The sequence below is a fragment of the Megachile rotundata genome, chromosome 2, assembly GCF_050947335.1.
Source record: "Megachile rotundata isolate GNS110a chromosome 2, iyMegRotu1, whole genome shotgun sequence".
In the NCBI taxonomy this organism is placed as follows: domain Eukaryota; kingdom Metazoa; phylum Arthropoda; class Insecta; order Hymenoptera; family Megachilidae; genus Megachile; species Megachile rotundata.
This window is the reverse complement of record NC_134984.1, coordinates 5,894,161-5,922,155: the sequence shown is the minus strand read 5'-3', so window position 1 is coordinate 5,922,155 and position 27,995 is coordinate 5,894,161. Positions and strand designations below refer to the sequence as shown.

The 27,995-nt window shown below is 33.3% G+C and overlaps 1 protein-coding gene and 1 long non-coding RNA gene across 11 annotated transcripts in view; both read left to right on the top strand.

Annotated features, from left to right (window-relative positions):
* Positions 1 to 2,166: 2,166 nt before the first annotated feature.
* The window catches only part of LOC105664095 (uncharacterized), a 96,849-nt gene continuing 71,020 nt past the window's right edge, over positions 2,167 to 27,995 (top strand). Inside the window, exon 1 of the long non-coding RNA XR_013040615.1 lies at positions 2,167 to 2,504. This is a non-coding gene — a long non-coding RNA (uncharacterized LOC105664095). The remainder of the gene's footprint in view (positions 2,505 to 27,995) is intronic.
* LOC143265851 (uncharacterized) overlaps positions 17,917 to 27,995 on the top strand; it is a 129,499-nt gene continuing 119,420 nt past the window's right edge. For 5 of the 10 annotated variants that reach the window (XM_076540168.1, XM_076540154.1, XM_076540153.1 and 2 more), the window contains exon 1: positions 18,350 to 18,642. The gene's annotated coding sequence lies outside the window, so the exon portion shown is untranslated. Of the gene's footprint in view, positions 18,643 to 26,818; positions 26,914 to 27,995 lie in introns of those variants that run through there. The other 5 variants (XM_076540158.1, XM_076540159.1, XM_076540192.1 and 2 more) reach the window with 4 other exon arrangements.

The following is a 27,995-nucleotide window of genomic DNA, read 5'->3' as shown; positions in this document are numbered from 1 at the left end:
ATCGTATTATTATATATCGTATCGTGTTCGGAAAGTGCAAGCACTTCAACGCCAAGATTACTCCAGGAAACGTAAATTTTGTCGCTGGATGTTGAGAAAATTAGATCGTAATCCACAATTTCTTGAGAATGTGTGTTTCACAGACGAAAGTAATTTTTCCAACACAAGTTACCAAAATTCGCAGAACAGTAGAATCTGGGCACATAGAAACCCATACGCGATGATTGAAACATTTAATCAAAGCCGTTTCTCAATTAATGTGTGAGGAGGAATCATTGGGAATCATATTATCGGTCCAATTTTTTTCCATAACTCCTTAACCGGAACACGTTACCTTAATTTTTTTCGCACGTGATTCATAAAACAGTTGAGACAAGTTATACCACATCATAGACGTTATCAAATTTATTTTATGCATGATGGTGCCTCACCGCATGTTATTAGATCAGTACGTGAATTTTTATCAGAAATGTTTGGAAGTAGGTGGATAGGTCGTAGAGCACCGCCTCATTTGTGCCCGCCCCGCTCTCCCGATCTTACACCTATGGATTTTTTCTTTTAGGAAGCAGTAAAGAATCTTGTTTACCGGTCAGACCAACAAATTACAAGTATGGGGCAATTGAAATTACGAATAAAAAACGCTTTTCGCCGTGTGGAGCAAAGTGCCAATATTTACGAAAATGTTCGCAACAATTTAAAATAAAGATTGAGGACGTGCCTACGCAATAATGGTGGACATATCGAAGCCCGTAATCAAGCACGATTGTTAAGGTGCATAAATGTCGATGGTTCTATACTGTGGTAAAGAAAAAACCGCTCAAAACGCAGAGGACAACCCTAGAAACGGTTAACCTCGTTTTTCAAGTGCAGGATTCATTTGCGACCTATGGTGCCTTTAAGACTTTTGTTTTATCGAGTGAGTACTATGCGATGCAATAAAAAAAAAATTTGACCTTGAAATTTTCCATCAAGGTCAATTTTGCGGCAACTTTTTTGTACAGATCTTTACCGATTAAAAGCTGTAGAATCAGCTGGTGAAGCCATGACAAAACATTTTGTTACACCCTTTACATTTGCACGTAAATGTAACGGAGCAGACTGCCTCGTTTTTCTTGTTCTTGTCTTTTAATGGCTTTTTATTAACAAAGAATGATACTAGAAACACAAAGAGAGACCAAGATTAGAAAGTGGGAAATGGTAATACAACAGAAAATGGTCGTAAGTTCGGAGATTTATACGAGTCTGGTCACCAAATGTGCAAGTTGATATTAACTGACATTTATTGCAAGCCTTGAAAATAAACGTAGACATGAAAATGGATTGAAAGCAAGCTTTACAAAAGAAAGGTTGAAAAGGAAAGAACCTTTCAAGATTTCGGTAAGGAAGTACTGAAAGTGGTGTAACAGCCATAAACTTCAAGATACTCTCGAAAATGTTAAGAGTTAAACGGTCATTCTATAAACTTGAGTATCCCTAAATAAAAAGAATATAAATCTTTTGTATTTGACTGTTTTATAAATCTGCAAACTTTTACAAAAAATCGAAAAGGGGCGATTTCAGACTTATTTTTACTAGATATTTAAATCTTACAATTAGTCCTGTCGTCAGAACATTTCAGTTAATCATTTGTTATCAGTATTTAAACATTTACATAAGACGAACGTCCTAGTACTTAAATGAGTCCTAGTAATTAACAATGGAATGAAAATTTTGTTAATAATAATGGTTTTGCTTATTTTGAATTTTTAAATTAATCAAATTGTAATAGGGAATGTATTAGCTCTACACGAGTATAATGATAAATTTCTATAATTCAGTATTTATATCACGCAAAACTAAAATTATCATTATCGAATATTACAAGATTCAACGTTTTTGAATTTGATTTATAATAACGCAAGTAATCAAGAGAGTACATTTGATAAAATTATAATTATTAAATGTTTATGATCATTGGGCCATGGAAGGATCCTCGCGATGATCGATCAAGTTGACGAAGATTGCAATGTTTCGTCCTGCATATACAAAATGTATTCTCATGCTGTAAGAGCGAGCGTACAACATTATAATTTCCTTCGATGGAATATTCTGGAATATTCCAGATTAACGGTTAAACAAAACAAAATCGGGCAACGACGTCGTCGCCCGGCGATGTGCAACGGTCGAGAAGTCGTCGTTTGTGTCGAGTTGTCGTTTGTCCGTAGCGTCGTGTGGTCGCGAGTAAATTTGTGTTAAAGAAATAAATATCTTTACTGTTTCAATTCATTAGTGTTTTCTTGAGTTTTACCTTCATGTTCGAACTCTAATATACTACAGTGTCTTGATGACGATGATCGTCGAGTGATAAATGGTTATCAAACAAATCTCGGTGGTTTATTAATCGAATTGATATTCACGAGAGATCTGCATCAAGATTGATTGAATTGTCCGAAAAGGAAGCCTGCGAGCATTGGAAGGGAAATGGAGCCATGGAAGTGTCTACCGCAGAGAACCTATCAGAATCGGTTCGTAATTTACTAAAAACAGCGATTTCCCTCTCCCTGTATGGTTGTAAGTATTAATGATGGATGCAGATGTCATTGCATCCATCTCGGCATTAGGGCATACTGCAAGGCTGTTGAATGACTGAGTATGAGCGCATCTGCCAGCCAGGTTGACATGAACTTTGTAGACACTGCACACCGCAGGGGGTGCACAGTTTAGGATACTGTCACGTCCTCAATGAAGAACACTTTTTTTTAAAAAGAAACGATTTGCCGTTGATAGATCGTCAACGACAAATACTACTTTTATTTATGCACAAATATACAAATAAATTTGGGTAAACACTCCTAAACACAAATACGTAACTACCACTGGTCAGTAAACAATTCGATGAACAATTCGTTTCGCGTATAATATTGGTATTCGACTTGCGCCGCTGCGCGTTCGCTCTATATATATTCCTAATGTGCTGATTCTCCGCGTTTGAGAAATCCGCATTATCAGCGTCTGTGACACCTTCCCCCTAATTTTTAAGATTTTGACAATCTGTTTTTAATTGCAAAATCGGTTCTATGTATTGCGCCGGTTTGTCTAATGATAGGAGGTTCAGAAGGTAATGGTGGTGATATGGGAATTGGTTCATCTGGCGTAAATCTTACGGAATATGCATTGTTCGTTGGGGTACTATGGAAACAATTTATGAATACTTGAGTGCAAGGGTTCGTTAGTGTTTTGAAAAGGGAGGTTACTAATCTATGGATTTTGAATTTATAGGCAATGTAAATTGTCAGTATACCGATAGCTACATATCCTGCGTATCGTAATCCGTCCATGGTTTGTTCGTATATAGTCCTCGTCCTTCTGTGTTCTGATAGGAGTTGTATCTGGTCATCTATTTCGTCTAATGTATTTCCTAGCGTTTTTAATTTGTGTGCGTTCAAATGGCGAGAATCGTCGAGTCGGATCAGAGGAAGGTCTGTTATTTTTAATGTTGTATCTTTCAGTCTGTCTTCTAGTTCTGTATTGTTTAGGATACTTCGTAATGTAATGTCCAAGGAGGTGTTTATTGTAGCTTTGTTTTCAGGTTGTAAAATTATGTCTTCGGTAATGCCTTGACAGTCGGGTCGTATCGTTAATAGTATTGTTCCTGAAATTTCTACATTCCTGGGTTTTTTATCAGGGCAAATGATGTGTAATGTATCCGTTGTGGGAATTGTTGCTAACCATTGTGTGTTAGATTTCAACTGAATCCAAAGTGTCTTTTGAAATTTCGCATATCGTATGGTGCATGTATTGCTGTCCGATTTGAATTTTAATAAGTTTGTTAAACAAGCGTCTTTGTGAGTTACAGAATAGTCTGGCGTCTGTCGTTTGCATATATGAAATTTGTTACTACGTTTACATCTGTTCAATGATTCGTTGTCAGTAGTGGAGAAGGTTGTTTGGATCGTGTTTAATATGATATACTCGTCTGGGGGATCATAAAAGTAGAAAGTTTCTGGAGCTTTTTTATGGGGAATAGGAATTACTCTATATGCGTTGTACATTTGGGATTCAAGTAATGGGATATGTAGGATGTAGACAAGCCTGTTTTTTATGTATGCCATCGTTATTTCGCTAATGTCAATAAGAGTAGTAAAACTAGTTATTTCTAATGGAATGGGGAGGGTGTCTTCAGGTAGATTAGTTTTTCTAAGCGTGTTGAATAAAACGTCTGGAGACAGAAGTTGAGGATGTATTATGCCATGCTTACTATCTGCAATGGCGTTCATTAAATTATTTACATCTTCGCTATAGTCATTGACAATGTTAGTTAACTCTAATGCTAATTCCTCAAGTTCGATCTCGTATTTATTTCTCGTGGATACATTGTAAAGTTTTTCGTTATTGATGTCTATCGCAGTTAGTTTAGATTTAAAGGCTCTAACATTTTCTAAGTTATCTAATATTTGCGTTTTCATTATGTGCGTCTGATTTTTTACTAATCGAGCTATCGTACCTATATCATCATGCAATTTGTCAATTTCTGTGTTGTAATATTCTGCATCTGCAGACGAAAGTGTGCCGAATAGAATTTTACTTACTTCCCCTATTGGATTAAATATTCCACGTTTTCTTCGAAAGTTAGCGCGACCTATTAAGCGATCTATTTGTTCTTGTTGTTTCCTAATCCGATTTATTTTAACACCTAAATATGTTATAATTTTTTCTGCCCTACATACTGTGTTATGTCTTATACATAATTGTTTAAGTCTTATTACATGTGAGGTTAATACTTCTTTCTTATTATCTAATTCGCTTATCTCTATAAACGCGATGATCCTCCAGGTTTCGTGGTACATCCGGATTTTGGAGAGGTGTTCCAGATATATTGGTGCATCATCAGTAATATGGGACACCGCGTATGAATTATCCTCTGGAGGTGCTTGGCCCTGGATCCCAAGCAGGAACAGGAACAGGCTCAACACTTGCTGCATCAGGTGGAGGATTCGCTAACTTTAACCTATCAACATGTACAATTTCAGATCGGTTATTTTTGCCTAATATTTTAACGTTATGTGATGATAAAATTTCTATAATCGGATATGGTCCTAAATATAAGGGGTCCGTCTTGGTCCTTCGACCATGGTTTTGTAGATACACCATGTCTCCCACTTGGTACTTAGGGCTGCGTTTTATAATTTTATTGTCATAAATTCCCTTGTGTTTTTCCTTTGCTCGCGTTATGTTCTCTTTCGCTCTGCTTAACTGAGATTCTAAGTGCATTTTCAATTCCTTAAGATATTCTTCGCCCGTTGTTCCTAATCTCGGTGACCTAAAGCTGTTAGGCAGATTAGCCTTTCTCCCAAATGTCAGTTCGTAAGGGGAGAACCCTGTTGCTTCGTGAATTGCTGTATTATATGAAAGCGACGCTAGTTTGATAAATTCGTCCCAATCGGTCCAGTTTTGATTTACGTAGTGTCTAAGATATTCTTTTATCGTGTGGTGTGCCCTCTCAAGACTACCATTCGATTGTGGCCTGTAGGTAGTTGTTCGAATGGGTTTTATTTTGAGCATTCTCTCTAATTCCGTCATTAGCCTGCCTCCAATGCTGTGCTGGTTATCTGAAAGAATTTCTTCTGGAAATCCATAAATTGATAAGTATTCTTTCACGAGGCCCTCTGCTATTGATTTAGCCGTTATGTCCTGTAGTGCAATTAGTGATATGAATTTAGTCAATTGATCTTGAATTGTTAAAATGTAGCGATTTCCTATGTTAGTTTTCGGTAGTGGACCTAATATGTCGATAGCGATCTTTTGATGGGCTTCTACTGGTGTATCCGTTATTAACAGTTCTTGTTTTGCTTTAATCCGCTCATCTTTATTCTTCTTACAAGATTGACAGTGAGATATTTCTTCCTGAACCTCAGACTTTTTCACTGAGGGTGCTACTTCCCTGGTTTTGTTTAACGTCTTAAAAATACCTGCATGACCGGCTGTTGGTGATTCATGTATTTGTTTTATTAACAGTTTTTTGTCTATTGGAATTGTTTCATTCGCGATGATGTGTACGCAAAAACTTGTATCCTTGAAAATAAAATCTACGAGGTTGTACAGATTTTGTTGCTCCGCTTTTGATAACTCATTGTGAATTATTAGAATATTTTTCGTTCCCTTTAGGTGTTCTGCAATCTTTATCTTTTGGAAATTACTAAATAAATCCTCTAATTTGTTTCCTTTCGATAGAGTGTTGGGAATTAGCCACTTCCCTTGGTCGTGCTTCAATGTTTCTATTTCCGTCAGGATTACTGTAACGTGTGGTGTTAGTGGGTATTTGTTCAAGTGAGCTAAGGCTGCCAAAGGTTTTTTACTTAACTGCGTAAATTCTTCGTAACTCGGTTCTCGATTAAGTAGGACTTCGGCTACGTATTCTTCTGGGTCGGCTACTTCTTCGGGTGTGATCGTCTCGTTAATTTGCCCCTCATTTAGAATTTCCATTGCGTCTGGAGAAGGCGACCTGTCAATGGGATATATTCGCGATAGCGCGTCAGCGTTGCTGTTGGTACAACCCTTTTTGTACTCTATTTCGTACTCGTACTCTTCAAGTTGGAGCCTCCATCGCATCAGTCTTGAATTTGGATTTTTAATGTTCATTAGCCAGATTAGAGGCTTGTGGTCGGTGACTATCTTGAATTTACGGCCATATAAGTATGGTCGGAAATGTTTACATGCCCATACTATTGCTAGAAGTTCCTTTTCGGTAGTGGAATAATTTATTTCGGCGTTATTCAGCGTTCTAGAAGCGTATGCTATTGGTTTGTCAGATCCTACGGTTCCCTGGCTAAGGACTGCACCTAGGGCTTTCCCTGAGGCATCAGTTGTTAATATAAATGGTTTTTCGAAGTCTGGAAATTGCAACAATGGTTCTGTAACCAATGCTGATTTTAGCGTTTCGAAAGCCGTTTCTTGTGGTTTTTCCCATTTCCATTCGATAGATTTTTTTAAGAGTGTTGTTAGTGGTTTTGCTGTTTTACTAAAATCTTTAATAAATTTTCGGTAGTAGCCGCAAAGACCTAAGAATTGTTTGATATGTTTGGGATTGCGAGGTTTTGGGAATTCTGTGATAGTCTTGATCTTTTCTGGGTTTGGTTTGACACCGTTCTCTGATATGACGTGCCCGAGGTAGGTCAGTTCTGGTCTCAGGTACTCGCACTTATCGGGCTGAAGCTTGAGACCTGTTTCTCTTAATCTTTGAAATAGAGTCCGTAGCTTATCGTTGTGTTCTTCTAATGTTTTTCCGTATACGATTATGTCGTCTATGAATACTAGGCATACACGATTGATAAGACCGTTTAACGCGTTGTTCATCATACGCTGGAATGTCGCGGGAGCGTTTTTTAACCCGAAAGGCATTCGACGATATTCGAAGTGTCCACTCGGTGTACTGAACGCGGTTTTCCGTGAATGTTCCGGATTCATTGGTACTTGATGAAATCCGGATGTAAGATCGAATGCTGAGAAATATCTCGCGTTTCCTAACTGATCTAAAATTTCGTCCGTGTTTGGCAAGGGATACGCGTCCTGTTGTGTTTTCTCATTTAGTTTCCGATAGTCCACCACTATCCTCCATTTTGTCTTACCACTCGCGTCCTTTTTTTTGGGTACTACCCAAAGGGGGAAATTATAAGGCGAATCGCTGGGTTGAATAATACCTTTTTCTAATAATTCTAGCATTTGTTTTTCGATTTCCTCTTTGTGAACTGGCGGATACCGGTATTGCTTTACATTAATAGGAATTTCGTCGGTAGTGTAAATACTGTGCTGAGCCAGCTCGGTTGGTGGAAGGTAGTCTCCCGGGAGTGTAAAGATATCGTCGAATTCGCTTATAATGTCCCAAAGCTCTCTTCTTTCGCGTTTGTCTGCGATATGGGATAAGCGCGTGTTCTCTGATAGAGTTTCGAGACGTCCTTGACGGTTTCCTACTTCACGAGTTGCAAAAATTGTTTCCGTTTGGTATCTTTCGCAAATGTATACCTTATCCGGTATTCGGATTACCCTATCTTGGTGATTACTAATGGCTACGCGTGCTGTATTATTCTTTATATTAACTAATGCGTTTAATTCGTCGATTATTGCGTCTCCTTCTTGAATGTCTGTACGCACCGTGATTGTTTGAATGGAACTGGGTTTTATGTAGGCTAGTGTTGCTGGTCCTAAAATATATTCGTCCCCTGCCAGTGTTAATTTTTCTTTATCGTTGCCTAATTCCCATTGAATCCCGTGTGATTTTAAAAAGTCCAACCCCAAAATTCCGTCATCAGCTATAGGAAAATCATTGGGTACTATATGTACTATATGTTGTTTACCTTTATAGTGAGTTAGTGCGTGAAATAATGTACTTAATATTTCGTGCGCAGCTCCTTGTATTTTAATGGAGCTGTTTTTTGCTATCAGTGTCTTTTGAGGGGAGAAGAATTTTCTTTTTAAAAGACTCACCGAAGCTCCGGAATCGATTAAGAATGAAGCCGGTTGGGTCATCTCGTCGAATTTTAGTCTAATTGTTCTTTTTCCGTTTCCAACAGCGTATATTCTAGAGGGGTGTCCGGGTCCGTCTGGATGTCGTGGACTCGATCCGGTGGTTTTGGGTATTGGGCGTTGCGAAAATTTTGTGTTTGCCTAGATCTTTCTTCGTGATATTTTTTGGTTCTACATTCTTGTTCTAGGTGTCCTAGCCTCTTACAGTAATTGCAGGTCGGTATGTCGCGTCTGTCGGTGGGTCTATCTTTACGGTCCCTGTTGTTAATAGCGCTTCGTGATACGTTTCTCCTATCGCTTTGTGGTTCTAGTTGGCGCATCATCATTTCGCGGGTCATTTGTTGCGATTCGGAGGTTTGCGCGATCGCGATTGCTTGCCGAATGTTTTTAGGGACTTGTGCTCTTACTTCGGTCGCGTATTCTGTTCGTAACCCCAATATGAATTGCCGGAGACCCTGTTTTCTCTCATACTCGGCGTATGCCCTTTTGTTTTCTACCGATTCTTCCGAATTTACTGTACAGCTTAATACCTTGTTTTGGATTTCCAGAAATCGGTTAGCGTATTGTGTTACCGTTTCGTTTCGTCTTTGAAAACATCGCGATCTACTATTCTGCCAAACCTCGACTGGTTGCGTACTAGCGTACATTAACCGAAGTGCCTCGAAGAATTCGTTATACGTATCAGTGGTGTACGCTTCCATTTCGCGTGCTACCGTTCCTACTATTCTTTTCGCTTTTATTAGACGGAGGAAGTAGTTTTGTTTCTCACGAGGTACTAGTCTCTTTACTTCGTCGATTTCGGCTATAAATGATTCTACACTTTGTGACTTTCCATCGAAGTCTCGTATTACTTCGATAGCCTCCTTAGGTGTCAGAACATCCTCATCGTCAGTTGTGACCGATGGGTGTCTACTAGTTCTGGTCTCCCTAACTACTTCTTCTACCGCATTGTGTATATCGCTCAAGTCAAGGTTATTGGTTGCCATTTCGGATTCAATTGAATTTGATGAATCTGAGCTAGTGTCCGAAGAGTATGTCGGTACGCTTCTGTAAGTAGTAAATTGGAACGTACTTACAGTTGCTTTTTCTAGCTGTTGTCTCTCCGTTGTTTACGGGGTAGTCAGTATCCGTTGTTTCAGGTCAGCCACTTGTATTTCCTCTCGTGGCGATGCTGGAGTGATCCCACCGCTGCCACCAATTTTATTTATGTCACGTCCTCAATGAAGAACACTTTTTTTTAAAAAGAAACGATTTGCCGTTGATAGATCGTCAACGACAAATACTACTTTTATTTATGCACAAATATACAAATAAATTTGGGTAAACACTCCTAAACACAAATACGTAACTACCACTGGTCAGTAAACAATTCGATGAACAATTCGTTTCGCGTATAATATTGGTATTCGACTTGCGCCGCTGCGCGTTCGCTCTATATATATTCCTAATGTGCTGATTCTCCGCGTTTGAGAAATCCGCATTATCAGCGTCTGTGACAATACGGGAAATAAACTTTTTTTAAGGAAGAATACACTGATGTTAGATGAATAGCGTGCGTTCTGGTTTGTTTCTTGGTTGACAATAGTTTAGAAATCCGAGTTGTTGAGACCTTCGTGAGAAATCATAAAATATCTATTCAATGTTAGGCGAATGATGTGTAGCTTGAAACTGGTGTTTAACTTTCTTTTAAAGAACTTTAAAAGGACCTTTCTAAAGCGTTTCAGCTTGTTGTAAAGATATTAACATAAACCCATGAGAGACCTTTCTGCTGTCTGGCAAATAACCATTTCGTACAGCTTGAGAAAGTTCTAACTGAATGATCATAAACGCTGAATTGATATTATTTCGAGTTATGAGAATTGTGAAATTCGGAACAATTCATGCTACACAAGTTATTTTAAATTTATTAAATAATAGAGAACTCAAGTTAATCTTATTTCTTATTCTTGTTTTTCTACTCATACGCGATAATATAATACTGAGCAGTCAATAGACGCGTGTGAAAACATTAGCACAACTTCATGTGGAACCAAATTATTATATTTATTGTATTAAAGTCAACATGTTTTGTATGCTATACATTTATGTCACTAATAACTATACCAATACATAATTCTGCTTGTTCCTAAACTCGTCAGAATATCAACTTAAACAAAAACTTTATATTATACCTTCGATCATATTTTTATCTTATAAACGATTACACATAAGATATTGTTAGCATTACCATCTTGATTCTAATTATTAAACAGTAAAAATAATTAAATAAAAGACATATTAAATATTTGGAGCAGTAATAATTTATAATCAATACACGCCATGTTTATTGTTTACGTAGGTTCTTATTATTTTATCTGGAAATAGATATTCTGCCAGTCGAATAAGCGTATTTAATTACAACTTTACATTGTGTAAATATATACGATATTATAATTATCTTAACTGTTTCCTTAATTGTTTAACGACGCAGATGTTTACCTTATTCGGAAAACTTACGCCGTAATGGACAATTCTTTCCACGATTTTTACTCTTCGGACTTACCGTTCCGACCGTAGACCTGCGGCTATCAGTATCGTCAAGCAGACTCAAACATGTGGCACTTACTGCATTAATAAGATCGTTTTTATGATTTATTACTCAAATCGAAACATCTCTGCTGAAAATCAGAAAATTTCTAAGCGTTATATCTCGATAAAATAATTTTAAGAAAAAAAATACGTCGATTTCGAAATGCACTAAAAAGTATAAAATAATTTCTATTTCCTAATGAAGTAATTTCTATTTCATTCAATCATACAATTACGTAACAGATATGAATGAAACTTATTTACTCGTTAGATAGTATATTAAATACATTTCAACCTTTTCGGAGGCGGCGCAAAATTAAAAGATTATCTTGAACATGTTAACCTTTGGACAGCCGAACATAGGCAAAGCTTGCATAGCTATTTTTAACCGACTTCGAAAAAGGAGGAGGTTACTCAATTCGATCAGTATATTTTTTTTTTTCTTTCTATACATATACCTCGACAGCACGCTGTGAAGTAGGTGTTAGTGCTTATAGATGTAACTGGTCTATCTAGATTCATAGAGTATGCGACGGAAAGACTCGATCGCTGCATATTCTATAAAGATATAGCCCATCTGCCGCAAATTTGGTAATTCCCGCGTCGTGGGCTTCGTTTATGGGTTCTTAGATCCATGGCTTCCACATGCGAACGAAGTCGATTCAATTTCATTTATACCAGAAACGTTGCGAAATGAAGATGCAATCGTTACATTTACGTATATTGCCAGATATATCTATAATGGTTCGTATTCTTTCGCAGAATTTATTAATTTCCAATACACTATACCACAATCAACTGGTTATTGGCAGCAACGTTTACTGAGGTATTTTTAATTTTGCGCCGTCTCCGAAAAGGTTGAAATGTATTTAATATACTACCTAACGAGTAAATAGGTTTCATTCATATCTGTTACGTAATTGTATGATTGAATGAAATAGAAATTACTTCATTAGGAAATAGAAATTATTTTATACTTTTTAGTGCATTTCGAAGTCGGTGTATTTTTTTTCTTAAAATTATTTTATTTCACACTTTTTAGTAGAATGGGGAGAATTGTATAGGATACTGTGAGACAGTTCTTCCGGACTTTTTTTTTGTCTGCGTAAATGCCATGAACATAATTAAGTAAAAGACAACATGGATATTAGTTTTTCAATTTTTTTTTTCGCTAATATCTCGAAAACTAAAGCTTTCCGTCAATTATGCATAAGGAAAAGGTTGTCCAGAACCATGCCCCTGACAACATATTAAAAGGACATTAAAATCGTTCGAAGTTGATTTCAAAAGTTAATAACAATTTTTCGCTAATATCTCGAAAGCTAAAGCTTTCCGCGAAATTTGTATATGAACAAAATTGTTCAAAATCATGTCCGAGATAAGATATTAAAAGCGCACTAAAATCGAGAAAAGTTTATTTCAAAAGTTGCCGGTTTTTTTGCAATAACAATACTTTGCAATTAAAAAATGAAAAATTTTTTGATAATGGTACCAATGGGGAGTCAGAACAAAAAAAAAAAATAATATATACTGATCGAATTGAGTAACCTCCTCCTTTTTCGGAGTCGGTTAAAAACTAAGAAAAATCAGGTAAATACATTAAACCTTAATTAATTTTTCTTGAAAAGCACTACCCTCTGATCGAAAAAAATATATAGTTCCATTTAAAAACGAAACTTAATTTAAACTATATTCATTAACTTAATTAATTGTAAGCAATCAGGAAAAAAGGGGCGGTAGGACGTGAATTTAAGAAAGGATTTGGTAGGATAATTCGTTTATTCTGTGGCGTATTTCCACAGCAAAATTTTCCCCTTAAAGGTACATCACGTTGCCGTAGCCCTTAACGATTATTCATTGCCCTTGTGACCAGGAAAACACCCTAATAAAACGCACATGACCTGCTTTGGCTGTTCACATTTATACAAACCTTAAATTTCCTAACGATATGTACTAGGTTTCGCACACAAAGAAGGATAGCGAAAGAAAAAAAAAGAAGTTGATGCTGCGATTGTAGCAATCGGAAAAGATTAAAAGCCTATCGTATTGTTTACAATACAAATGCGTTTTAAGTTCTTTATTTTTAGTCCTTTTTTATACAACTTTTACCAACATATTCATAACGTTTTTTTGACTACTATAGCATTAAAATTCGCGCCAAACGCGAATCGGCGCGTGTGAAGATGCATGTGAGCGAGTACGGTTGCATGTACGAATTTGCAAACGGGATAAATTAAATTTTTGCAAATTAATAATGTGAGTAGCAAGGTGAGTGTGAAGCGCGAAAACGAATGAATGTGAAAGAGACGGAAAATGAACGACGCGATGAACGAACCGCGAGTGTGAATGTTAGAATGTGCGGCACAGTGAGAGTTTGTGGAAATAAGTGAAAATAATGAATTCGAAGACATTATACAGCTATCTTATATTTCTACACTGCTTGATATACATTTATTCGCTTAAGTATTTAATCGTTTATACCACGCTACAAACCGCAATGTTGGATCGTTTGTCTTAAAATGTTTAGGATAGACTGGCGAGACACCATTTTATTGTAAAAATTTGAATAGCAATCTGACTACAGAAACCTATCATTATCGATGGATGTCGATCATTGTTGAATTGACAAAAAACTGTATTTTAGTATTGTTTTCGATCATTTTTTACACATAGAATCGACTGGAAGCGCGTTAAAACTTCTATAACTCTATAACTTATGTTTGGTATCGTTTCCAATACTTTCAGACACGATTAATCGTTTGGCATGACTTTAAAATCTCTATATCTTATTCTTGTTCTACATACATGTTTACGGTAGGTATTCGCGTCCAAGTGGTTGCAGATTTGCATGTTAATAACGAAGGCGGCAATAAATAAACGATATTCAGTATGAGTAGACTGTACTTTAATTTATTGAAATGCGTGACTATTGAAGGATCGTCCTTTTTTAACACCAAAAACAATGTGTCCAACGATCGAAACACAACTTGACAGTGACTCTTAATACTTACGGAGAATCTTCTGTCTTTGCAACCAAGCCGGATAAAACCAATACCTGTAAGCTTTCCTTCTAAATCTTTTAATAGTTTTAAAAAAGTTGTAAAAATAGCTTGGAGGTTGAAAATTTTCTTTACTTTTATATATACTAGCACCGGTGACCTTAACGGTTTGCGAATTTCAATTCTTGCCATATGTTTTATAACACCACTGACCTACGTTTCAAATTCAAACCTTGGATCAAGTGTTTGACCAGCGGTCGTGTCATAAACTTGACCTCGCTAATGTATTCTTAACAGTAGGAACTCTAAATTTTACACATTCTTTATTTTTTGATATTTTATACCATGAAGTAGCACATTTGCGAGTTTCAATACTTAAATAATTGTGAATATGTTTATAAATTCAACATATTGAATGTCATCTTTAATAATCAATTCGACCATGTTATACAAATGGAAGCTTAAAGATGTTACGCGAGTGAAGCAATAAGATAGCATAATCAAGAAATGTATATTCTTTAATCGTAATTAAACGACTACGTGAACAACACTAATTATAAAAGAAAGTTATTAAAATATGCATCAATATAAAATAACACCAATTTATTGAGAAAGTTATATAAATTGTTTATCATAGACCCTGAAAAGAAAGTAAATACAGATGAATCATATACTATATTAAAATCGAAGGAAGAACAACGCTCAGTAACAGGCGAATTAATCAAAATTCAATTAATTATCCAAAATAATTAATTAAAATCAAAAAGTGATCAAGAATTTTTTAGAAGATCTTGAAATGTATAGAAAGAAAAAGAGTTATAAACGATGGCAAAATTTAATACCTCGAGAAAAATGAGCAATCATAGAGCAGCTTTAAATTCAGAATGGTAAGCCGCATGGTAAGCCGCAGAAAATGTTGCATTAACAACTAATGTTAAAAGTATATATCGTGTTTTAAAAAAGTAAGGACACCTAATGTGAAAGAAATTACGACGAAAAGCTTGAAAGGAACAGCACTACAATTTCGAAAAGAGTAAATACAAATTAATAAAAAATGGCACACGATCATATTTATTGATAAGGCATAATTTACACGAACTTGATAGTTTTCGCTATTATTACAATTAATTAATATTTTATTAATTATATTATTATTTAATAGTTTTGCTGTTTTGCACAATTTGAATTACAATTAATAATTATTTAGAAGAATATGAAATTTATATACATATAATATTGTAGTGACTGAATGTTCAAATGAACACGAGTAGTACTAGTAAAAATGGCAAATAAGGGGGATTACGACTTTGAAACAAATGAAGGTAAACGTTAGGTTTAGGATAAGCAGCTCCGATGACCTGGACCTTGACTTACATTGTCAAGATAATTCTTCCAAATGACCCCCAGACGATTTTAGGTGTCACACGTTTTTTATTAAAAAGTTATTAAGAAAGATGTATTATTACTATTACACTCTAATCTGCATATACGTATACTCAATGTGACTTTGAGATTCGCACAATTTATGAAAATTACACTCCTGAGTATTCCTCGAAAAGTTGTGTGCTACCTCTCGTCCTTTATTCAAAAGTTATTAGCATATAAAAATTACCGAAGATGTCAGAGGTCTCTACCGGAGTATGTATATGGTGTCCGATATTTTTCTGATCCTATATACATATAATACGAATATTATGATAGCCTAAGCATTTCTAACTCTAAAATATCAGACTACAATATATTCGAGCCGTATTATTTAGGATGGGGGTGTCACCCTAGAACAGTGCTCGGATTTAGTTGCACTTTTCGGGCCGATTTCGGGGTAGTAGACGCCTACCGTACCCCCACTCCCGCGCTAGTAGACTGCCCACGTGACGTCGTGTGCCAGGGACGTCGTATGTTAGATTTGTCGGGATCCAGCCGTGATTCAAAATTTTGCTTGCACTGTTAATTGTCTGAGCGTTAGCGAAGACTATAAGATGAAAAATGTAGGGAAATTACCCACGCTAGGGCCAAAACTACTGGACCAATCTCAACCAAATTTTGAACTTAGCATCCTCATGGCATGGGGCATTGCAGATGAAAATTTGGTTGAGATTGGCCCACTTTAATCCACTTTTTTACCTTGCAATCTTGAAACCATTTACACGAGAGCGACTTGACAATATTCAAAGGAAACCATCCGTTGTTGAAAGGAGAAGATTTATGGCATCAAGAGATTTGTAGTTTTTAAATACATCCTACTTTGAATATAAGTTGTAAATTATCTTTTCATATTGTTTTCCGCATAAATTGCTTGAATTGATTCCATAATTTTCACATATCACAAATTTCATCCATAAAAATAAAAAAATTTTAAAACTTAATACAATTGACATAATTTACATGAAGCATAATCGATAAAATAAACAAACTAAATATTATCAAAGTTATAGAAGTTTTTAACAGTATAAAATGAAAAAAAAGCTTGAGGCTAATGCTATTTATATCTTTTCAAATCATAGAATGAACGATTGATTTTTATTGGTGTAATACAATCAATCTATATACGCACGCTCAGACTTCACTGTTATCAACAGTAGTCTAGTAATTATTATTTTTACAGATTATTAAAGTTATTAATACTATGTTTACATCTGTAAACATCTTCTATATATACATATAATAACAATAATACATGTTACAATAATTACAATTTTGTCAATAGTTTTCCATATCACCCAAGAGGTACTACTGTTGATGCGTTTTTTTTTAATTGGTTTTCCTTATAGGCCTATTCCACTAAATAAGGAAAACGACAGTGACTCGACAGAAAGTCCAAACGATCCAGAAGATCGAAGGAAAATAAAAATATTTTCGATTTCGACTTTCCTGCTAAGTTACTGCGTTCTTCTTATTTAGTGGAATAGGCCTATAGGAGAAACCACTTTTAAAAAACGCATCAACAATAGTACCTTTTGGGTGATATGGAAAACTATTGACAAAATTGTAATTATTATAACATATATTATTGTTATTATATGTATATATAGAAGATATTTATAGATGTAAACATAGTATTAATAACTTTAATAACCTGTAAATATAATAATTATTAACAGTACAAGCAAAATTTTTAATCACGGATGGATCCCAACAAATCTATCGTACAACGTCCCTGGCACATGGCGTCACGTGGGCAGTCTATCGCGAGAGTAGGGGCACGGTAGGCGTCTACTCCGAAATCGGCCCGAAAAGTGCAACTAAATCCGAGCACTGCCCTAGAATACGAATATAATTATTCTAAATAATTGTTAATCTAAAACATTGGTATTTTAAAATAAGTATCTTCTCACTTTAGGGCAAGGAAGATACTGTATCAGCAATTAGATTTTATTATTTCGGGCTTGCGTTGCAGGGATAGGGGGTACAAATCAAAACAAAACAGTAGGTAAGGGATTACTATAATCGTTTGTATACGATAAGACGTCCAATATATAGTAGTACATCACATAGCTGTATATCTGTCGGTCAGACCATTTTAAAATTTTCTATATTTCCAGCATGCATTTACATGAATTTGTCAATATGATATATAATTATAATTCCTCATAGAATTTTTTGTAGGAGAAGAAAGTGATTTGTAACAGAAAAATGTGTCAAAGCCGTCAAAATTATTTAGCATTAGCTGATGCTTCTGAAAACAATTTATTATTTATTTTTTGTTACTGCAACCACCACGACATAACTGTTTAATGAACGAACTGGAAATAAATATTGGATACGTAGTCGATTGGACACAATTTTGTCAAGACGTAACATATGGTATATAATTAATATTTCACGCTACTTACGTATTTTTGCTTTAAAGTAATATTGTACGTTTTTCTGTTAAAGTAATTGCAATTACTTACTCGCGATGCAACGAAACTCGTTTACCAAGAAGACGCAACGAGATTTGACTCGAAAATAAGTTCTGTTTTCTCTCGTTTTAATTAGAAGAATGAGAACAATCTATTAGCATACATTGAATAGTAAACAAATGAAAATTAAAAGATTTATGCTTCCATTGGTATTGTCTCAAGGATATAAATCAACCCAAATCTCGAAGATCTTAACCCCCTAGTGGTGGGGACAATTTTTTTGCTAATATTACGTAGTTCACTTCCGTTCATATCGAGATTTTACTGCACAAGGAAATATAGAATTAGTTATCCCTTTGTTCCGGGGTGTACTAACATTGGCGAGGAACCGAGAACACTTGGAAGAAGGAGGGAAAGAGTGGGGAGACTAGCGCGAGCTGCGACTCTTCGTCAGTTGTCCTATACATACCAGCTAGTACGCGTCGTGGTTTCGTCACGTTCTTTTCGTGTCTACAAACAGTTCGCGTTAACGGTAGTGAACGATGATTTGTAGAAGTAAATACAAGTTTATCGTGTGTCGATAGAAATATTTAACGATAATTACCTATAATATTAAATGTTACCGAAAAAAAAATAATATTACTTATTCTCGTGACTATGTGACCAATAAATTATTTCGGTGTGTATTTCATGATGCTGCATAACTCCGAATGGTGTTAGATCGTACCGAATAGGTGAGTCTTAAAAATATGTTGTTACTTTTTTCGCTGTAAAAATAACACTTGTTTAAATTTAAATTATTTTATTTGGTCACTGTTTGATGCGTATTTTAATTGCTTCCTTATTTCGTGTATACCGTTAATGTGGTTTTTATTTATCCCTCGTGAAAATTAATTTCGAACTTTTGATTATGCTTAGAATGGAAAAAAATTGTGCAAAGTTTTAGCTCAATTGAATCTTCAAAAAGTATAACAAGTTCGCGAAGATTCAAATAATTATTTCAAATCATACGAAGCTGATTTTGTTGAAATACCCGTTCAATTATTAATTAAACAAAAAATTTGTCGAACAGGAATTGTAGAACTTTATAAGAAACATCTTTCATACTTTATCCATATTTTTTCGAATACCGAACTGTTTTCAAAACAAATGGAAAAACCAGACAAAATTGCACGAATATTCTTACACGTTTCGAATATTCTTCATTTATAAGAACTAGAAAATTCTTCGTTTTAATCTTTAAGAACTATCTTTTCAGTTAAACTTTACTGAACAGTCGAAAAACTGTAGAATTTATTTAAACGGAAATTGACATAATATATGTAAAAAAAACTTATTGAAAACTTATGGAATAACAAAATTCTGTAATCTTCCTTTTGTTCGAAATCCAATTTCAGTGGATACAGAAAATATTCGAATCTCAATCAATTTCGTACATTTTGTAAAATTATAAAAACTAATTTTTAAAAAAATTTGTTTGTGCAGTGCTTTCTCTAACGGCTTGATTTCGAATAACATGGTTCTGATTAAGTCAATATTTTTTTTTTAATCTTCCTGTTTGTTTCTAATCATTTTGTTTAGTGTGCCTTCATTTTTCCATTATTCTAAATAAGAGAATGTTGAAACAGTTAATGCAAGTTTGTTCGTGTTGCTCATTGTAGACAATTTAGTGATACCGAATTAGAACAGTTGACAGTGTCGATCTTTGAAGAAAAATCAAGCGACCAGAATGTCCTTGCAAGCTATGTACAGTTTCAATGGATGCATAGAAACAAATGAATTTTTATAAACAGTTTGTCAACTGTTAAATTTGATGTTGCTCGATGTATGTGGTAACGATTCCAGAAATAGTTTGTCTATATGAGTTTAAAAATACAAATTTGAATGAATATACGTGTAAATAAAAATTATTAAAAACAGTTTTTTCGGGAATAAGAAATTTTATAACACCAGCTATTTAGACATCCTAAAGAATAATTCAATTTTCAAAAATTAGCTTGCGATGGAAATAATTGAAAGGAAGAATTTTTTAATGTCATATTACTAACATTCTGAGCAATAATCATTATTTTACAATTGTTTAATGTAGAAGCGATGAAGGATAGAACAAGACTATAATGAATATAATCAATTGATCCTATGTATTATTGGTTATTCGTATCTTTCTTTCCACAGATGATGAAATAAGTATGCATTAAGTAAATATTAAGTTAACCAAAAAGTTGTGCCATTTTTGTGAGTAGGTAATATTTATTCAATTTATTTATAAACATTTTTTTTTTCTTATAACATTGTCGTAATCCCGATGAATAACAGTACTTGAAATTGTTAAAATCTTTCTTTTAATGTCAAAAATTAAATTGAGAACACCAAAGTTGTACAGAAAAATACTTTTAACAATGAATAAATTAATTAATTAAAGATTAAACGAAATGCTCTGTTTGAAAGGCAAACTGGAACTGCCAGAAACAAAGGATCGAGGAGGTGCGTGTTCGAGCATGAAAACCGCGCCTCATTTGTTTTTTCTGACGAAATTTCTAAAAGGAAATATAAAGGCTATTTGTTTTTTTAATGAATTTTGTACGCGTATCTGACAACATATATGTGGCGTTGAAAAATTTGAGGGTATTTTATTAAAAAATAGTGCCAAATATAATGGAGTTTTTTATCTGTTATAAATAGTAAAAGATGAAAGGTACAAAGACTCATTTTGACAATATTATTTCACATTATTACTATTACTAGGTTAACCAGAAAAATCTGTCGTTTTTATCAGTACCTTATATTTATTAATTTATATGTCAACGCTCCCTTTTTTTTGAATAAATGTACACATAGTTCTGCAGCTTTAAAATATCTTACTAAAAACACGGTATAAGAGACATTTTAATACATAAAAGACTGATTTTAGTAATATTTTATTATTTTCATAAAGATAGAAACGTTATTGAAATTCGAACAAGACAGGCATATTTAGAAAATAGCGAGATGGCATTAACTGATTGCAAGTGTTAGTTTCGATTTGGAAAATTTCGTATAAAAAATATTTCTACTAATCCATGTTATAGGAAAGTAAGCATAGTTATAGATGTCTAGTAATGATTAAATAAAGATCTTAATTATTAATAAATCTGCTTATACTTTTAGAAAACAAAGAAAATGTATAATAAAATTTTCGTTACATGTGTCAAATTTATAATTGATTTTCTCCTTAGAAGGCAACAAACTTTTTGATTAACTGAATAAATTAGTAAACTTTTATTGAACAAACCGAAGTAGCATATAATGATTTCAATATACATATGTACCGAATATTTTACTAATCTTTCACCAACCTTGCAGTTACATGTGTCCAATATTTGTATCAGTACTGATTTTCCGTTTACTTATTACCACATAAACCTACTATTTTATGCTGTTTGAATGGCGCGAACGTAATTGAGTTTCCAATAGAAAATTGTTAGTAGAATCTGTGTTGCAATCAATTGTCTAAAGTAATTTTGCAATGGTAAATTTAAAGTCCATGTTTTCATTTAAATCATGGATGTACTAACTAGAAGTTGATGTACCTAATAAGTTTCACAAATATACTAGCGAATATTATAAATTGTTACTTATGTATATTTCAATTATATTACGCTTAATTATTATAGCTGTTGAGACATGTAGATTTTGTTATAGTCTTACACATTGTAAATAATAAAATCGCAGTTGTTTTTATCATGGCAATTATTTTGTTATATTTGACATAATTTTCATTACTTTTAAAATAAATAGTTCTTGGTTTTTAATTGTTCAGCACATTCACAAAGCATTATTAAAGAAACTGTTTTAATAATTTCCACAACTCAATTTCTGTCATCACTAATATACAAAAATCATTGTAAACGATTTAATTTACAAACAGACTGTCGTGTAAAAAATAACGAGACAATAAACTTGCAACTAAATGCATTGCAAGTATACCCATACTTTTACTACCAACTATATTTCAGTATTCTTATCATATCCGAATGACATATCTCATTTCATAGGATGTGTAAACTCATGAAGAGGGATTTTTGCTTGGCAAGGAAAGCCAAAGGAAAAAAATCACCTTCAGTACGTCTCTTCTTATTACCACAATTAAACATACTATAAAGACATACATATCAGTTATTTCTAGAGAGAGAGGGTAGTCTGCAACAACATGGCGAATTGGCATTTCTAACTGTCTATGTTATTCAGGGGAACGTTGTATAGACGCTTCCACACAATACCAGCAAAAATTCGTGGCATCAGTTATACAATAATTTCTTTTTATTACAACATTTCAGAGCCATCTGTGTGTTTCATTAAAAGTGCTGAAAAAGATATAAAATATAAGTGAAATTCATAAGTCGTAAAGTAGTCATAGTAGTAAATAGAAATGAAACCACTGATAGTATCGTTAACGGGAAAAGACAAAAGTGATTGAAGTAATAGTAAATTTCCAAATTTTGTAATTCCTAAATTTCTGAAATTTTCTGATTTCTACATTTCAATTCTTCAAATTTTCATATTTTTAAATATTTCAACTTCCTAATACTCAAATTTTCAAAACTCGAATTATGGAAATTCTCAAACTTACAGATTTTCGAATAATAATAATAATTCGCAAATTCTGAACTTGTTAAATTTCGAAATTTAAGTTTCCAATTAAAAAATTTCTGAAAATAATTTATCAGCTATCTATTCTAAATTACCACATTTGGAACTTCGCAAATGTATCGATTAAACATCGAGCGAAGCACCTCTTGTACATATCACATTGATGTCCTACGAGTAAGCGCAGAGTATAGATTAAATAGTAGATTAATATAAATTCACAAATGGATACAAATGATAGGGTATAGTAAGACTGTAATAAGAAAGCGCAAAATATGAAGTATTGATACGGGCAACATGCTTTCGGGTCGCTGGGGGGGCGATTGTTCCCGACCCCTCTGTGTTGCTTACGGTTCCACAAATGACGAAAGTTAATGATTTGGCGATTTTTCTGGGTACTTTGGTTCATTTTATAAAAGTTTGATACAGTGACAAAAAGCTGTATCTGACGCGGTTTGCCCTATACAATTGTATACGTACGTCAGTGGTCAGGATGGGATTTTTATAGATCTTTCATATATATAATGCATAATTAGAAGAACCCAAAGGAAAAAATATTAATGGAAGTTAATATTTTACAATGATGTGTCAAAGTTGGAAAAGCTTTATCAAATAATAGATATAATAATAGGAACAATCTGAACCAGTGCAGAAATGTTAAGGATCATAACATTCCAATTTTAAGAGAAGATGTGCGCATATTTTACCTCTAAGATGGTGCGATTAAACCAGCAGAATCATATCGAACATAGTGGAATATTTAGTACTTATTTTGTACTAATTTGTGTCACAAAAAGTAGTTTTTTACCTCGTGCCGTTTTTGAAAAATATTTGTGCTGCTAATATTGAGCCAACAGGCCCGAACATCAAAATTAAGTTAACAGGAGCAAACATGAAAATTGATCAAAATTAAAGAAGCAAAGCTGATCATTTAATGCCGAATTTGTACTACAGTAATCATGCTATGTAAGCAAAAATGCCATTTACGATATAAGCAAAGATTTTTCGCTCGCTGAGAAAGGTAATATGATTTGAGTAGGTACGCGTATATCCGTGAGACAATATCGATGCAAATATAAAACTCATATTTTCTATTTTTCTGTTATGAAACTTTTACTAATAAGGTTTTTATATTTTTCCGAGTAAAATGAGACCAAACATAATAAATTGGGACTATATTTACTGGTTAAATTGACGATAAGTATGAATGCAGAGAAGGATATAGCGAGCAAAAAAAAATGAAACGCTGCGATCGTGGCATTTGATGAAATTCAAAAGTTTATTCAGTTATTTATAGTACTAATACGTTGCTAACTTTTTTATTTTTAACCTATTTTTCATACGACTTTCGTTGTCATATTCGTGACATTTTACTGATTAAAATGGAACCAAATACGACTTTCGTTGTCATATTCGTGACATTTTACTGATTAAAATGGAACCAAATACGACATAATTCAAGTCATATTTATTTGCAATAATTTACCTCCATGTATAACATCTGAAATTACAAATAAATATGTTTCGAATTACGTCGTGTTTACTCTTATTTTAATCAGGAAAATATTACAAACATGTTGGAAAATGTTTCCTAAAAAAAAATCAAGAATAGAAAAGTTATATTTTTGCACTAGAATTGTCCCACCGATGTGTTACTGTTTAATTACTCTTGGCAAAAAAGTTCCTTCGCTCGCTGTTTTTTTCTACGTTCGGCAAAACATCAATGTAACTTCAGGCTCGAAACATTTGCGTATATCGAATGATTTTTGTGTTTCGCATGTTTTTCATAATCTTTTAATGAAATATTTAAGAGCTTACGTTTTTATATAATATTTCTTTATCATTTTTATTTATGAAACATGCTGGTAAGTTTTACTTCCAAAATCGGGACGCAATGTATCGAAGGACAAAGCAGTCCGAAATTATTTTGTGCTTCTGTTATAACTTTTTGAAAATGTTTAAAACTCTGTGTTAATATAACGTTCTTATCTCGCAGCGCTCTTTGCGAGTAAAATTTGTCAGTAAAGTTTGGTAATAAAAAGCTTGGACGCTCTGTATATTGGTTTGGGTTAAACAAATTTTTTCTGTTGTGGTAAGAAAAAGATTTGATTGAAAATTCGTGACCCATAACTTGAATATCGTCAAATATCTATTATTAATCGAATCGGGCAATAAATGAAAAAGTTTCTTTAATGGCAGTCTTCATTCTGTATCTTTGAATGCCTTGAAAAATTATCGGTATCGATTTTGTGATCGGATTATGTCGTAAATGAGAAAATTCGTTCGCCATATTGGCGCTGTCATTTTAAATTTTCAAATTTTTACCTAATTAAAGTAGGTTCTCACGGGAATTATAAACATATAGCAACTTTTGAATAGATCGAACATCTGAAAATACGTCGAATTGAGTTCCAACATTTTTACTATACATATTCATGTGAAATTCAATAAAAGCGCGTAAAAAATATCAAATCGTCGTCGTCATTATTTATCTTATTGTTTGCCAACATAACATTCAACTTTGATTGCAGCTTAAATTTTATTTGTTTAAGCAGAAGTGATTTAAACCAACTATTTAATAAATCAATAAAACTCGTTATTATTGTTCATTCATTATTATTTTAAAAATTAGTATTTTATTTTATTTTATCGATGTCTTCTATTTCGTTTTTAAAACATAAAAGTACGAGTTATAAATTAAATTTAATTACAAATTTTGTTTTTGAAATCTTGATAAAACTGCATCTGTATCAGTTAAACAAAGGAAATCGATTTCAGCTTAACTAACCAGGAAACATATTTAACCGGTACTTGTCGATTTTAATGAAACTTATGTAAAAGATAGTTCACAAGAAAATATTTGACACGTATTTTTCTCATCGACCATTGTTCACATTCGAGGGAAGAAAATAGCCCCCAAAGTTAAGGGCTGAAATCATATTTTTGGGAATATCTCCGGAATTAAAGGAGCTAATTGGAAACATTTGTTTCTTTAATTGTTTGTCTGTAAATAGGGACTTTTTGTGCACAAGAAAACTTTATTTGTTTAAATAATATTTTGAAAATTTATAATTTTTGTTTAAATCTTTGTACTAAATGTTGATCTATTTTTTTACAACTTTGTGTATGTAAACTATGGACTAAAATAGAGGATTCGTGTTTTTGGAATTTATTGTTCGTAGCAATATTTATTAGATATATAATTTAAATTAACCCCCTATAAAAAGAGGCAATCAGAATTTTTATAAAAATATCATTAATTTTACAATCTTTTACAATATTCTTCACATTTTATAACTCTTCATATGCTGTTAATTGATTTCTCAATAATTATTGTAAACGTCACAGGTATGAGCGTGACGCGATTCTAATTACGGCCGCAAGGAACATAGGCTTTTATGGCCAATACTGCTTTTATATTTTTACAGCCGTAAAGTCTTCAATCCAAATGAAGTGTTTAGAACTTTTGGAAACATTTAGTTTTTAAAAAACTAAGAAAATAGAACTAAATTAAATTATTTATTAACAATATTATTGCTATTTTTACCCCTTCTCTTGTAATTCCAAACGTTTTTTCTTGTATCGAGAATTTTAATCTAATAAGTTGTTATAAGTAAATGTGTCCAAATTACGTCGCGTTTGCTATCATTTTAATAAAAAAATAGCACGAAAATAAGGACAGAGAAAATTGTATAAAAAATGTTTTAATTAAAAATAAAAAAGTTCGCAACGAGTTAGTATTGTAAACAGTTCAAGAAGGTTTTAATTTTTGCAGATTGCTGCAATTGTAGCGCCTCTTTCTTTTTGACTCGCTATACTTCTCTGCGTTCAAAACTTATTATTGTCAATTAAACTAGTAAGTATTAATCGGAAAAATATGAAAAATCTATTGGTAAAAAATTCATAACAAGAAAATAGAAAATATAAATGTTTTATTGCTGCGTTGATATTGTCTCACGGGTTTACTTCAGCTTGGCTCATGTTAATATTTCTCGCGAAAAAAGTTTATAACGTTTCAAGCAATTCCCCCCTTCCCCAGTGATGGAAATAATTTTTTTTGTTTATATCGTAAAGATAATCCTTGCATATATTGAGGAGTTGCTTAGCAACGTCTATGGCACGCGTAGCCGATATAACGTTTTACGTTCCGCCATGTTGTCGAAACAGTTGACGATATTTCCGTTTCGCCAACGGTCGCCGTAACCATTAGCAACGAAGTATCGGTGGTGCTGTATTGGTGCGAAGAAATAAAAGTTGCTGTCACACTCGGCAACGTCACAGTGTATTGCCGGCAGTATACGTGAGTGGTTGGTTGCTTTATCTCGTTATTAATTTACTTTCTCAAAAGAGGTGGCTCTTCAAACGGCCTGGCATCCCATGTAAGTTAAACGTATTTAATTCTTTTATTTTATTGAGTTAATTTCGACCGTGTTTATATGCATATGTATACAATAAGTTATAAAAATATCGGTATACGCGGACGTTCTGAGGATTTTGAAAAATACAATTTTTAATAGTTTTCACATATTTTGTTTCAAATTATGAATATACATAATACAATACATAAATTTGCAATAATTTTTATGCCATAAAAGTTAATAACTTTATTGCAAATATCACTAATTATCATTTCATCGGGCATTTCTTTTGTTTTGTTAGATTTACGGATCTTTCTGGCATTGATTCTATATATTTATAAAAATATGTTGCATCAATATCATTCCATTCTTCTATGGTTTGTATATTATTTTATTTTATTATGAAATTTACCTGCACACCACCGGATTCGGTTAATTGACAATGAAATTGCATATATACATATATGCAGAACTTATGGATAATTATACAATAATCATTCTTGAATAACTTCTTATTTATATTTGTGGTTGCAGTTGTATAGTACTAAAATATACTTTAGATGCCCAGTTCTTGCCTAATATTTTAAAAATTAATTTTCAATACATCTAAATACACCATATTTTGTTCATAATTCTTTGTACGTATACTAATTTTTCAATACCATAGTAATTAATGTATTCACATTTCTGAAGTTGCCGCCATTGCTTCAATGTAGCAATAAGAGAGAACTGCATTTATATTTTTTTTCTCTATAGTATTACGTTTATGTATTCTTGTTTATTAAACTTCATAAACACGTTTCGATGTCTTCGAACTAACAAAAGGACACTGTGACCTGTGGAACATCGATTTCACTGAAACCTTTTTTTATCATTTGTGAATTTCGTACATCAAAAGTAATAGTTTTGAATCACAATATATTGTAGTTTCGTGGAAAAGTACTAGATTTCTTAAACCGAAAGCTGAGGTTGTGACGCATATAATTTTTTATTTGTTCTTTTCTTTTCATTTATCTTAATTTTTTTTTTATTGAAACGGATTAAGAAATGAGTGTCCTAACATTTTAATGGAATAGATTAAATGCACGAAATGTTTGTATTTG